Source organism: Crocuta crocuta, unplaced genomic scaffold (genome assembly GCF_008692635.1).
Source record: "Crocuta crocuta isolate KB4526 unplaced genomic scaffold, BGI_CrCroc_1.0 scaffold334, whole genome shotgun sequence".
NCBI classification, from domain to species: Eukaryota; Metazoa; Chordata; class Mammalia; order Carnivora; family Hyaenidae; genus Crocuta; species Crocuta crocuta.
This window is the reverse complement of record NW_027533260.1, coordinates 487,490-500,717: the sequence shown is the minus strand read 5'-3', so window position 1 is coordinate 500,717 and position 13,228 is coordinate 487,490. Positions and strand designations below refer to the sequence as shown.

The 13,228-nt window shown below is 43.4% G+C and overlaps 1 long non-coding RNA gene across 1 annotated transcript; it reads left to right on the top strand.

The window, feature by feature from the left end:
- The first annotated feature begins 450 nt into the window (after window positions 1-450).
- On the top strand, window positions 451-12,103 carry LOC144217641 (uncharacterized). The gene is made up of 4 exons (XR_013330927.1): window positions 451-666; window positions 5,409-5,533; window positions 5,802-5,897; window positions 11,067-12,103. It is a non-coding gene; the product is annotated as an uncharacterized LOC144217641 (long non-coding RNA).
- The last annotated feature ends 1,125 nt before the right edge of the window (window positions 12,104-13,228 follow it).

The window sequence follows — 13,228 nt, the reverse complement described above, 5'->3', positions numbered from 1 at the left end:
GCTTAAAAGCTGAGTGCTGCTGACAAGGGAAAAAAGTGGAAATTTGCCGTCAAATGGCTCTCATCATCAAATTCCGAACTCTGGGTTTTTGACGAATTTACTGCAACAGACTTTTTTTTTTTTTTTTTGAGTGCCTGCAATGTGCCAGGCACTGTTGTAGACATGAGGTACACTCTAGTGAACAAAACATACAAAATAATGGCATCTAGCAGGATGGATTTGGGGCAGACACTCTTCAAAGATTCAGAAATGGACTCTTGTTCGACTCAGGCTTCAGGTCATCTCCACTCTTCATGTTGCGAATCTGCAGGGCCTCTCATGATGGTCTGCATCTTTCTTTCTTTTTTTAATGTTTTCTTTATTTTTGAGAGAGAGAGCGAGCATGAGCAGTGGAGGGTCAGAGAGAGAGAGGGAGACACAGAATCCGAAGACAGGCTCCAGGCTCTGAGCTGGCTGTCAGCACAGAGCACAACGTGGGGCTCGAACCCACGAACCGTGAGATCATGACCTGAGCCGAAGTCGGACGCTTAACCAACTGAGCCACCCAGGTGCCCCTGCATCTTTCTACTTAAATCTTCAGTCAGAGTCCCTGAGTGGGCTGCCCAGGCCTGCCTTGAACCCTGAGGCCCAGGTGGTGAACTCCCCTCTCCAAGGCTGGATTCCCAGGTAAATAAAACATTTTAGTAGGAAAGATAATTCCAGATGGTCCTCTTTGAGAAGGCAATGTCTGTTTATATCCTCTAGGACTCTACTCCCTTACCTTCATAAAAATCCTGTTACTGAATAAGTGTGCCAACTGCCAGATGATGATGGCGTTGTTTGGTTACTTAGTACTCTGGAATGCTCCATTTCCATCTTCTGTATTTTAGGGGGCTGCTTTTGTACCTTTGAAGCCTTATCACTTTCTCCTTGGGTCCAGGTACCATGTTCTCAGCTGTTGCACAGGGTGGGTAAGGGTCTTAAGGTCTGAGGGCTTGGACTCTACATGGGTCACTCTGCCTTGTCTGGCACAGCAGGGTGGGTGTACTAGTCCACTTGGGCTGTCATAACAGAGCAATGTCTGATTTATACAATAGACATTTCTTTCTCAATTCTGGAAGCTAAAGTCTAGATCAAGGTCCCATGGTTGGTTCCCTCCACGGTCTTTCCTCAATTTGTAGATGCCACCTCCTTCCTGTGTCCTCACGTAGTCTTTCCTCTCTGTATCTAGTCCAAATTCTTTTTTTATTAACTAAGTTTTTTAATGTTTATTTTTGAGAGAGAGCGCGACACAGAATTGGAAGCAGGCTCCCGAGCTGTCAGCACAGAGCCCAAGGTGGGACTCGAACTCATGAACTGTGAGATCATAACCTGAGCCAAAGTCAGATGCTTAACTGACTGAGCCACCCAGACTCCCTGTCTTCTTTTATTTAATGTTTATTTATTTTGCTGGGGAGGGTGGGGCGGTGGACAGAGTGTGAGCCGGCAGAGAGAAAGGGAGACACAGAATCTGAAGCAGGCTCCAGGCTCCAAGCTGTCAGCACAGAGCCCGACACAGGGCTCAAATTTGTGAACTGCGAGATCCTGACCTGAGCTGAAGTCAGACGCTTAACCACTGAGCCACCCAGGTGCCCCCAAATTTCTTATAAGAAGACCAGTTATGTTGGATCAAGGCCCAGCCTATGACCTCATTTCAACAGAATTACCTCTTCAAAGACCCTATCTCCAAATCCAGTCACATTCTGAGGTACTGGATGTTATTATTTGAACATGAGGATTTGGGGAGTGAGGAACAGTCGTATTTGTCCATGAATGCCATTCAAATTTGGAAATTTTTATTGGGCTAGTTGATTGAGCTGGCAGGTCACCAGTTAATGGTGGTGTCTTTTCCAGTTTGAGGATTAATATAGGGCTGTATGTCAGTATTGGGGGAGGTCCATGTGTGTTTGTGGTTGAGAAGCTGAAGCTTTAGAGGCCCAGGACCTCTGGGCTGTTGAGATAGACTTGGTGAATGTTACTTTCTCCGGAGTCCTTCAGAATCCCTCTTCAGGGACTAGTTACGTGTGTATATATATATATGCACACTTGTACATATATTACATAAACACATGCATTTGCTGGAAAAGCAGCTGGTCCCTGGGGGACAATGACAAGACACAGCCACTATTGGTAACAGGAGAGATTTGGTTGTATTGAAAGTGCTTTACGGACCATGAAGGCTCAAGCAGAAAGGAGAGTTGATTTTTGGAGGAGTGAGCCCTGGGACACACTCTTAGGAGCTGCATTCACTGATCTCTGTCCACGAGTATCCATGCATTTCAGCTGTGCACCGTTTCCCCTGATGGTGTTGCCAAGAATCAAGTATGAAGTTTCTGTGGCCTCAACTAAATTGCCTTGATATCTGAGATGCAGGCCAGGCAGCAAGAGGCCCTGTGAATCTGGAGGATGCAGGAAAATTACAGAATGTGGGTAAGGTTAAGTTAAAGTTCTGAGTAAGCTATTTGATTCCAGAGGCTTAGTGTGACTTAATGAGAAATACATAGTTTTGTCTCTGCTCCCAGTTCCTGACACAGAGCTTCTAAAACCCTTGTAATTTCCTGAGCAATGGGGGTGACTGGAGCGTCTTACTCAGAGCTGTTGAATCGCTTGGAATTTCCTGGGTGGTGTAAGTCTCTTTTGTTTGGGGCACCTGGGTGGCTCAGTGGGTTAAGCGCCTGGCTCTTGATTTCGGCTCAGGTCATGATCTCATGGTTTGTGGGATTGAGCCCACATGGGGCTCTGCTACGGAGCATACTTGGGATTTTCTCTCTTCCTGTCTCTGCCCCTTCCCTGCTTATGCTCATGCTCTCTCTTTTAAAAAAAAAAAAAAAAAGAAAGAAAGAAAGTGTCTTTTTTTGTAATAAGGTGACTCTTGGTGAGTTCCCAGATGGCTCCTGGTTTGGGGCTGGACCAGAAGGACCATCACCCATGACCAGAAGCTTGGAACTTTCAGGGAAGGGAGAGGACCTAGAAATTGGGCCTACAGACTGTCTTGTCTATCTGCCTGCCTGCCTGCCTGCCTGCCTGCCTGCCTGCCTATCTATCTATCTATCTATCTATCTATCTATCTATCTATCTATCTATCCATCCATCCATCCATCCATCCATCCAGTCATTTGAAACTTTTATCTTTAAAATTCATACATGGGGGTGCCTGGATGTCTCAGTTGGTTAAGCGACCAATTCTTGACTTTGGCTCAGGTCATGATCTCAGTTTGTGAGTTTGAGCCTCATGTTGGGCTCTGTGCTGACAGAATGGAGTCTGCTCGCAATCCTCTCTCTCCCTCTCTCTCTGCCCTTCCTCTACTTGTGCTTTCTCTCTCAAAATAAATAAATACACTTAAAAAAAATTCATACATGAATCAAGTAGGTTGTTTATTAAAAAGTAAAAGCAATATGTGTGTATGTCTGTGTGTATGTATTTTTTTATTAAAAATTTTTTAATGTTTATATTTGAGAGAGACAGAGTGTGAGCAGAGAGTATTTATAGAAATAAATATATTTATTTTTTAGTTTGTTTTTGAGAGCGAGCGAGCAGAGTATGAGCTGTCATCACAGAGCTCGACATGGGGCTCGAACTCACAAACTGTGAGATCATGATCTGAGCCAAAGCCAGACGCTTAACTGACTGAGCCACCCAGGAGCCCCAACATATATTTATATGTAATGGTTAATATTTGTCCATATATTGTATATATATTCAAACAAGTGAGCTCCCTTTTACATTGCAGGTCCCCAAGACCCCCTCAGATTTGCTAATTTGCTAAGAAGACTCAGAACTCAGAAAGCCTTTTATACTCAAGGTTACATTTCTGATAGAAAGGATAGAGATTAAAACAGCAAAGGAAAAGCCACAGCGCAACTTGGGATGAGGCCGTGTGTCAGCGCACCCCTGAAGAGGCTGGAGACTGAGGGCAGGCGTGCATGTGTCCTGCCCAGCTGAGGTGATCGAGCCCCCGCCCAGAGTGGATATCAAGGCTCAGGAGAGCTTTCTGTTGGCAGTTTCCCCTGCCTTCTGTCGTTCATGCCGAGGAAGTAACGCTGCCCATGACCCCTCTGTGGAAGGACAGCTGGAAGCTCCGTGTTTGGAACTTGCCTGTGCTCTGCCCTTTGCACCACTTTTCTTGGCTGATGTTAATCTATATCCTTTAACATAATAAGCTGTAAACTAAGTGTCCCAGCTTTCAGTGAGTTCTGAGTCCCGTGAGCAAATTTTCACGGTCTTACAGAATATCCTCCGTAGCTGCATTAGCTCTGTGCTGCATTTCGGGGAATTTCTAGTTCACTAATCATCCCTTCAATGCCTCTAATGTGCTTTCAACCTATAGGGCTGCTGCTTTTTTCAGAAATACTGTTCCTCAAAGCTGCCTACTTGTCTCTTTATAGTTCCTAATCCTTAGACATTTGAAAATACTGCTTGCAATATTGAAAAAAAATTATTTACTTATTTTGAGAGGGGGGTGCAGAGAGAGAATCCCAAGCAGGCCTCACACTGTCAGTGCAGAGCCTGATGTGGAGCTTGAACCCACGAATCATGAGATCACGATCTGAGCTGAACCAAGAGTCAGACACTTAACTGACTGAGTCACCCAGGTGCTCCACCTTGCAACATTAAAAAAAGAAATCCTTTTAAACACACTTATTAAACATGTCATATCTGGTCATTCTGTCATCTATTGTCTCTACGTGGTTAATTTAGATCCACCAAGTCTGGGAAGGCCCTTGATGAGTGTAATAATATGTTTTCTTAATCTTGGTATCACCCAAATGTATAATGTTTGACAAGTAGGTGCTCTCATGTATATGATTCTCCGTTAGCAAGAGTATCCTATCAACTTATTACAGAAATTTCTGACTTGTTGAATAAATGGACTACTGAATGTATAAATGCAGAATACCCCAATAGTATTTTCCTTCTACAAAGTATTTTTTAAAAAAACTGCTTGTACTGACGTAGCCCATATGGTTAAAAAAAAAAAAACCAGAATAACTTCCTTTACATTCCTTCCTGTATCAAAAGGGAGGGCACCTGGCTGGCTCAGTCAGTAGAGCATAGGACTCTTGATCTCAGGATTGTGAGTTTCAGCCCCATGACGGGTATAAGAAAGAGTAAACCTTTTTCTTTTTAATTTAATGTTTATTTTTGAGAGAGACAGAACAGGAGGGGCAGATAGAGAGGGAGACACAGAATCCCCAGCAGGCTCTGGTTCTGAGCTATCAGCACAGAGCCCGACATGGGGTGCTCCAACCCACAAACTATAAGATCATGATCTGAACCGAAGTCAGACGCTTAACCAACTGAGCCACCCAGGTGCCCCAAGAAAAAATAAAATCTTAAAAAAATAAATAAAAGGGAAACAGTCCTATTAAACAGGACCATGTTATTACAGAAATCACTGACACTAGAGGACGTGACCATGGACTTCACGTGGGAGGAGTGGCAGCTCCTGCCCTCTGCTCAGAAGAACCTGACAGGATTTGATGTTGGAGAACTACAGGAACCTGGTGTCATTGGGTGAGGATGGCTCCCCTGTCACTCAGATGGTCCCCATCAGTGGCCTTTCCTCTGTCAGCTGCTTAACGCTTCAGAGTATCTGCAGCGCTTTCTAGTGGTAGATTCTCAGGTCCTTTTCTGGCTTCAGACAAAAGTGTATAATGTGTCTTCTCCTGTGAGAGAAAAGCCCCTGTTGTGCAGATGTGAAACCTGTCAGTCCCTCAAATGTAGCGTCCTCCCACCCTGACAGAGCCGAGCCCATTTAGAAATCTGTCTTTCCCACGAGCAGGGCATCAAGCCAGCCAACCAGACGCGCTCTCCAAGCCAGAACGAGGGGAAGAACTGTGGGCGACAGAAGAGGAAGTGCGCAGCGGAACCCGTCCAGGTGAGCAAATGACAACAGCAAAGTGCATGGCCTAAGAAGCCACAGTCTAATCAGCCAGGGAAGGTTCCAGGGCTGTGGGGGTGTCTGAGGATGTCTAAACAGCCGCGCCTCGTGTCCTTCCCTGATGAGAGCTTCTTTGTAGGAATTGAGAGGAAAATATGCCCCTTTTCTTCTTCCAAGAGCCAACCCCTGTTCATTTTATGTACCTCTTGATTTTTAAAAAAGATTTTATTATTATTATTATTTTAATATTTTATTTACTTTTGAGAGAGAGAGAGACAGAGTATGAGTGGGGGAGAGGCAGAGAGAGAGAAGCAGGCACCAGGCTCTGAGCTGTCAGCACAGAGCCCAATGTGGGGCTCAGACTTGTGAACTGAGAGATCATGACCTGAGCTGAAGTCAGATGCTTAACAACTGAGCCACCCAAGTGCCCCTAATGATTTTATTATTATTTTTTTAAAGTAACCTGTACACCCAACATGGGGCTCGAAATCATGACCCTGAGATCAAGAGTCACATGATGTACCGACTGAGCCAACTGGGCATTCCCATCTTCATTTTTTTGTCATTGTTTGCTTAGTTCTCTTCTTCCTACATTTCTCAACTCTTTTTTATCCACTGTCGTAGTGTCTGTAACTACTTCTTCCACACCTCCCTTGCTATGATATTCCACCTTCTAGGCATTACTCAAAACGTAGCTCTTTGAATTCAAGATAGTCTTCCAACTGGTTCATGTAACTGCTTTATTGCAAACTAGTGAGTTCCCTTCCTAGCCTTCAGCCTTGCTTTGGATGCTGTGTCCACACTGCAATCTGATCTCTGTGTTTCCATGGCTTCTTAGCTTCTTGTTCTAGACTAAATGTCTGTGTCCTCTCAAGATTCAGATGTTGACATCCTGATCCCCAAGGTGATGGTGTTGGAAGGTGTGGCCTTAGGTGATTAGGTCATTAGGGTCCTGCCCTTTCTGCCATATTAGGTTGCGGCTAGAAGGTACTGCCCATGAGGAAGCAGGCCTCACAGACACTGGTACCCTGATCTGGGACTTCCCAGCCTCCAGAAATATGAGATACATTTCTGTCCTTTTTTGTTCTAGCAACCTGAATAAACTAATAAGACACTTCTCTTTCCCTGCTCGGAAATTGTACATTTCTGTCCTTTTTTGTTCTAGCAACCTGAATAAACTAATAAGACACTTCTCTTTCCCTGCTCGGAAACAGAAAAGGTTCTGTTTTCCATTTCTTGTTCTGTTTACCTGTCCTTAAACTTTTCCTTCAATTTGTGAGGTAAGCTCTTATCCTCGATAAAAACTCCTAAGTTCACAGAAACTCCTAAATGAATTCAGACTTTTTAGTAAGGAACTAAAATCACTTTCTCTACGAGAAAATTTCTTCCAACTTTTTTTTTTTTTTAAGTTTAGGATCTTCTAACAATTTAGAAAAATGACAACCTACTAAAGGAGGGTAAGAAAGAGCAATGGGGGCACCTGTGTGGCTCAGCCGGTTAAGTGTCTGACTTCAGCTCAGGTCACGATCTCACGGTTTGTGGGTTCGAGCCTCACATCGGGCTCTGCTGAGAGTTCAAGCCTGGAGTCTGCTTTCAGATTCTGTGTCTCCCTCTCACTCTGCCTCTCCCCTGCTTGCACCCTGTCTCTCTCTCTCTCTTAAAAATGAATTTAAAAAAAAAAGAAAGAGCAATGGAAATTAAGAAAGGGGTGGTGAGGTTGGAAAATCTAAGAGAGGCTGGTTCTCCAGAAGCAGAACAAAGATGTCTTTCAGGAAAGTAAGAGCATAAATGTTATCTGGAGTTGCTGATTCAGCAAGCAAGATATAAACTAAGGGACAGGGATGTGATCTTAGTGCTGTCGTCCCAGTCATACAGTTGAGTGTGTGTGTATTGCTGCACTTTGAATTCTCTGTTCATGAAATGGTCTCTAACGGCTCCCTCGTGTCTTCCTTCTATGAATTCTGTTAGTATTTTGTGCCCACAGCATTGAAACACCCAATCTTGAAAACATCGTATCTATTTTTCAAACATTTCTTTAAATTTTTTAAATGTTTGTTTATTTTTGAGAGAGAGAGAAGAGAGAGAGGGAGGCACAGAAACTGAAGCAGGCCCCAGGCTCCGAGCTGTCAGCACAGAGCCTGATGCAGGGCTTGAACTCACAGACTGTGAGATCATGACCTGAGGTGAAGTCAGACACTTAACTACTGAGCCACCCAGCTGCCCCATTTTTCAAAAATTTCTTAAATCCAAGGCTTCTGTTGGAGATAATACATGCATCCAGGCCTCTCTCTCTCAGCCTGGGTGATTAGATCTCTGGTACAAGTCTGGGGATGTCGCTATCTGATATTCTATGAGGTTGCTGTTGCAGCACTTTATTTGGGGACTCAGAGCTACAATGCTGAATTTCAGAGGAAGCAAAGAAATACCACCTAGTAGCAAAGATGTTTGTGGTGAATATAGGACATGGATCCATGAAAATCTATATGCAGTACAGGTTTTGAGCATAAAGTATTGTTGCTAGAATTCAAGGTTGAGGTTACATGTCAAAATGATTAGCAGAGATGTGATACTGTGGAAATCTAGAGGAAATGGAACCTGCAGTTATATAGAGAGCCTGGAGAATAATGGCAGGTTATGTAGGAGCATACCTTGATTTTAAATAAAGAACATAATAAAGGACAAAGAACAGAGGCATAAATAGTAGGAAATCTGCAAGCCCAGGGCCAAGATTGCCACAGATCAGCCTGAAGTTTCGCAAAGACCAGTGTCAGAGGGTATTTTGGGGGGAGCACTGGAATGGAAACAGGTAAATGGGGTAATCATGGCAATGTTGACTTTTTTTTTTAAGTTTATTTATTTGAGAGAGAGAGAGAAAGTACGAGTGGGGGTGGGACATAGAGTGTGGGGGGAGAGGGAGAATCCCATGCAGGCTCCACATCAGTGGAGAGCCTGATGCGGGGCCCGAACTCACAAACTGTGAGATTGTGACCTGAGCCAAAGTTGGAGGCTTAGCCAACTAAGCCACCCAGGCGCCCCAAGGCAATGTTAACTTTTATTGCCAGGCTGACTGTTGAGACTTTATGTATTAGTAATTAAAAAACTAGTTGAGGTAGCATGATGAATGGTAGGGGTTTTTTGTTGTTTTGTTTTTTCAGTTCTGGGTTGCCTTAATTTCTACCTGGTGGCAGCTGATTGGAAGGGCCAGAGGTTGTAGGAAAAACAACCTATCGCTTACCCGAGTCTTGGTTCGGAAGGAGGCAAGTGGTCCTTTAGGCTGCTTAACCGAGGCCAACACGGAGACAGAAGTGTGGAATTATGGAAGAAGATGTAGTCCGTTGCAAGATGAGGGGTCAGTGTCGTAGGGATATCAAAATGGGAGGAAATCAGATGCGACATCTGTATAGGTACAGCATGCAGAATGTGACTGAAGGTGACAGTCTTCTTCTCCCATGTGGAAGCACATCTGTCCCTGGAGAAGTCTGCGTGTCCACCAGGCTGGTGGAATTTCCTGGATGCTCATTCTCTCTCATCTTTGCCCCTTTCTTCAGGAACGTGCCCCAACTTGACTAAAAGTTGGAGTGTGAAGATAATAGTCTCTCTTTCAATGTTGTATGACCAGGGTGATGGTGCTCTGCAGAATGAAGAAAAGGGTACATTTTAGAAAGCGGACAACCCCCCCAAGAGTATCAGACCTATGTCAAGCTCAACTACAGAGGGCCCAGCATTCTGAATTGCCTCTCTGAGATGTTCGTAACAAGTCTTTGACCACCATAGTCTGTTTGTCTCCTTTGCTGGGATCTTCCAAACCAGAAGTCTGAATGTTTGAGGGACTAACATCTTTGTCCTTTGCCTCAACTTTCTTTCAGTCTTTGCATTCTCTGAACACGACCTCAGCTTATCCTTTATCCTTAAATATTTACATACTGATGTTTTCTGCATCGTTGTGTCCACTCAGGCCAGTTCTCAACATTTATATATCCAACTGGGTACTGGAACCTTGCTGTCTGATAAAAATCGAAGTGGGGCCACCTGGATGGCTCAGTCGGCTGAGCGTCTGACTTCGGCTCAGGTCATGATCTCACAGTTTGTGGGTTCGAGCCCTGCGTCGGGTTCTGTGCTGACAGTTCCCAGAGCCTGGAGACGGCTTCCAATTCTGTGTGTGTCTCTCTCTGCCCCTCCCCTGCTCATGATCTGTCTCTCTCTGTCTCTCAAAAATAAATAAATGTTAAAAAAAAAATCAAAATGTTTTTATACTTCAGAAAGTCCACTTATTTCCCCCACATTCTGAACCTCAGTAACATCCACCCTCTTGAAGAAAGTTTCCACCTACCTCTTGACTCCAGCAAAATATTTAGGAGTGAACCTTAAGTCTTCATGTCCTTTCTCCTCCCATTTTGAACTCACCAGTGAGACTTGTCTTACTCCAGTGTGTCCTCATTTCCTCCACCTCTTCATCTCCTTTGCTTCTTCTAACCACTTCTCATAATTTGCAGCTGCCGCCCTTTTTTGTTTTTTCTTTTTTTAATATTTATTTTTGAGAGATAGAGCGTGAGTGGGGGGGAGGGTGCAGAGAAAGAGGGAGACACAGATCCAAAGCAGGCTCCAGGCTCTGAACTGTCAGCACAGAGCCCGACACGGGGCTCGAACTCATGAGCCGTGAGATCATGACCTGAGCTGAAATGAGTCGCTTAACCGACTGAGCCACCAGGTGCTCCTGCCTCCCTTTTTTCTTTGCTTAGTTCATTTTCCTTACCTAGAATGTAAACTCCGAATAATACATTCATGTGTCCCCAACACCAGCACTGTGGCCAGTACCTGACAGGCATTTTATAAGGATTTGTGGAAAGACTGAATGCAGCCCTCATAATGCTGGAGGAAGTTTTCCTTCCACCTGTGTTTTCTAACAGTGACTTTCTTATTTTTACTCTCTCTGCTTGTTTTGTAAGATGCTATTTAGAAAGCAGCCAACTCTATAGTTATTCACTGTGAATTATCTAAACTTGTTTGTATGCTTTTTGCTTTTGCCTCTTGATTTTTGTGTATTATTTTTAACCAGTGTTCAAGAAATAAGGAACATTATTAGATACTCTTACACTGAGATCACACGGTCAACACTAAAGATTGGCCAGTCCACACCTAGGCATTCATTGTTCTCTTCTTTCCTAGAAGCCGAGGAAGTTGATGATCATCTACTGTGACACTTGCGTAGCTGGAGGTGTCTAAAGACAACTAGATATGGAACGGTGCTGTGAACATAATGCTTTTGAAAATATTGTCCGTCTGGACCACCATCATTTTCCTTTAAGGCAAAATTAGGGGAAACTCTGAAATCAAATTTAAATTCAGTCAGTTAAAGCAGAGGCTGTGAAATAAAGAACCTTGTTGAGTACAGTGGAGATGAGAAATCCTTTCTCCTTATAAAGTGTGAGAAAATTCATACTAAAATTGCCTGAAATTGGAAAACCCATCAGCACTAGGACTCCCATTTGTAAGTATCAGAAGGCTCACAAAATTGGGAAATGCACATGTGCAGTGAATGTGGGGAATCCTTCATCAGAAACTCTCAGCTCACTAAACATGAGAGGGTTCACTGGGGAGAAAAACCCCATGGATACAGTACATGTGGGAAAGCACATACCACAAAGTTCAGGCTCACTGAACACCAGAAAATTCATACAGGGAAGAAGCCTTCTATAGGTGATGTGGCAAAGCCTATTTTATAGGAAGTCATAAGTCATTATACACAAGAGAAATGGAAGAGGAGAAAACCCCGTTGATGTACTAAATGTGGCAGAACCTTGCTCATTAAATGACATCTCATTTTACTTTAGAAAACTCATACCTGAGAGAAACCCTATGTATGATTGTGGAAAGGGCTTCACCCAGAAGGTTAGTTTCGTTGTACATCGGTGAACTTGTATTGGGGGAAAAACCCCCTATATGCAATGAATGTGGACAAGGCTTCATCCACAAGGTGGGCCTCTGATGACATCAGGGAATTCATACAAACACGGCTTCCTTTGTATGTAGGGACTGTAGAAAATTCTGTCCTCAGAAGGCACCTGGGTGGCTCAGTTGGTTAAGTGTCCAGCTTCGGCTCAGGTCCTGATCTAGTGGTTTGTGAGTTCGAGCCCAGCGTAGGGCTCTGTGCTGACAGCTCAGAGCCTGGAGCCTGCTTCGAATTCTGTGTCTCCCTCTCTCTCAGCCCCTCTTCACTCATGATCTGTCTCTCTCTCAAAAATAAATAAACATTAAAAAATTAAAAAAAAAAAAAGAAAAAGTCCTGTTCTCAGAAGTAATTTCTCATTACACATCAGAAAATGCACGCAGGAAAGAAACTTCATAAATGTAGGGAATGTGGGAAAACCATCAGGAAGCAACTTCTCATTATGCATTAAAGAATTCCTTCAGGAGAGAGATCTATGAATGCACTGGGTATGGGAAAGCTTTTGCTTACAAGTCTTGCTTTATTAAACATAAACACACATGAAGGAGAAACATAGATTCATAAAAGTGGAAAACCCTTCCACAGAGTCACAGCTTCTTAGAAGTGAAACTCTTAATTTGGTGACTGTGGAAATGCCTTCTGTCACCTCTCAGACATTATTAAATAGCAGTGGGCTCCTAGCAGATAGGAACATAGTCCTTTTGGAACACCTCTTGCTAGATTGGGCCCTCCAGAGATAGCAGAAAATCTGCCTAGGGGAACAAAAATCTTATAAACGTAACTGTGCCTTCAGTGGTTCATTATTTCACATACTATGTCTCAAAAAAAAAAAAAAACCTATAGGAAGGAAACAGATATCTTCAGAGTAGACAGTGAAGAAAAAAATTCCAGGCTATTATATAGTTAAGTGTATTTTGAGAGAACTATGAATGCAGAGACCGGGAAAGCCTGATAAATTTCATTCTCTCTATATATTGTTGATACAGAGACATAGTCTGATGTTAGTAACCCTGTTGTTTCTCAGTCTGCCTCTTTTGTTTCCTCCCCTATGTTCATTTGTTTCTTATATTCCACGTGGGTGACATAAGGTATCTGTCTTTCTCTGACTTATTTTGCTTAGCATAATATTCTCTAGCTTCCACATTGATTGCTCAGTTTTGTCAACTAATCTGGAATGCCTGAGATCATAAGTGAAGCAAAACACTGCTGTGAATATGAGATATGGTAGTTGGTATCTGGATGTTGCTAGGAATGAAAATCTTTATAATACAGAGTTGGTTGATAGGAAAAAGCAATATTTGACTAGTGGAGTTTGGGGAACATGTATCTGTTCAATTTCCTGAGGATAGTGTGTTTCCTGAGGATACTGTGGAGGATTAAT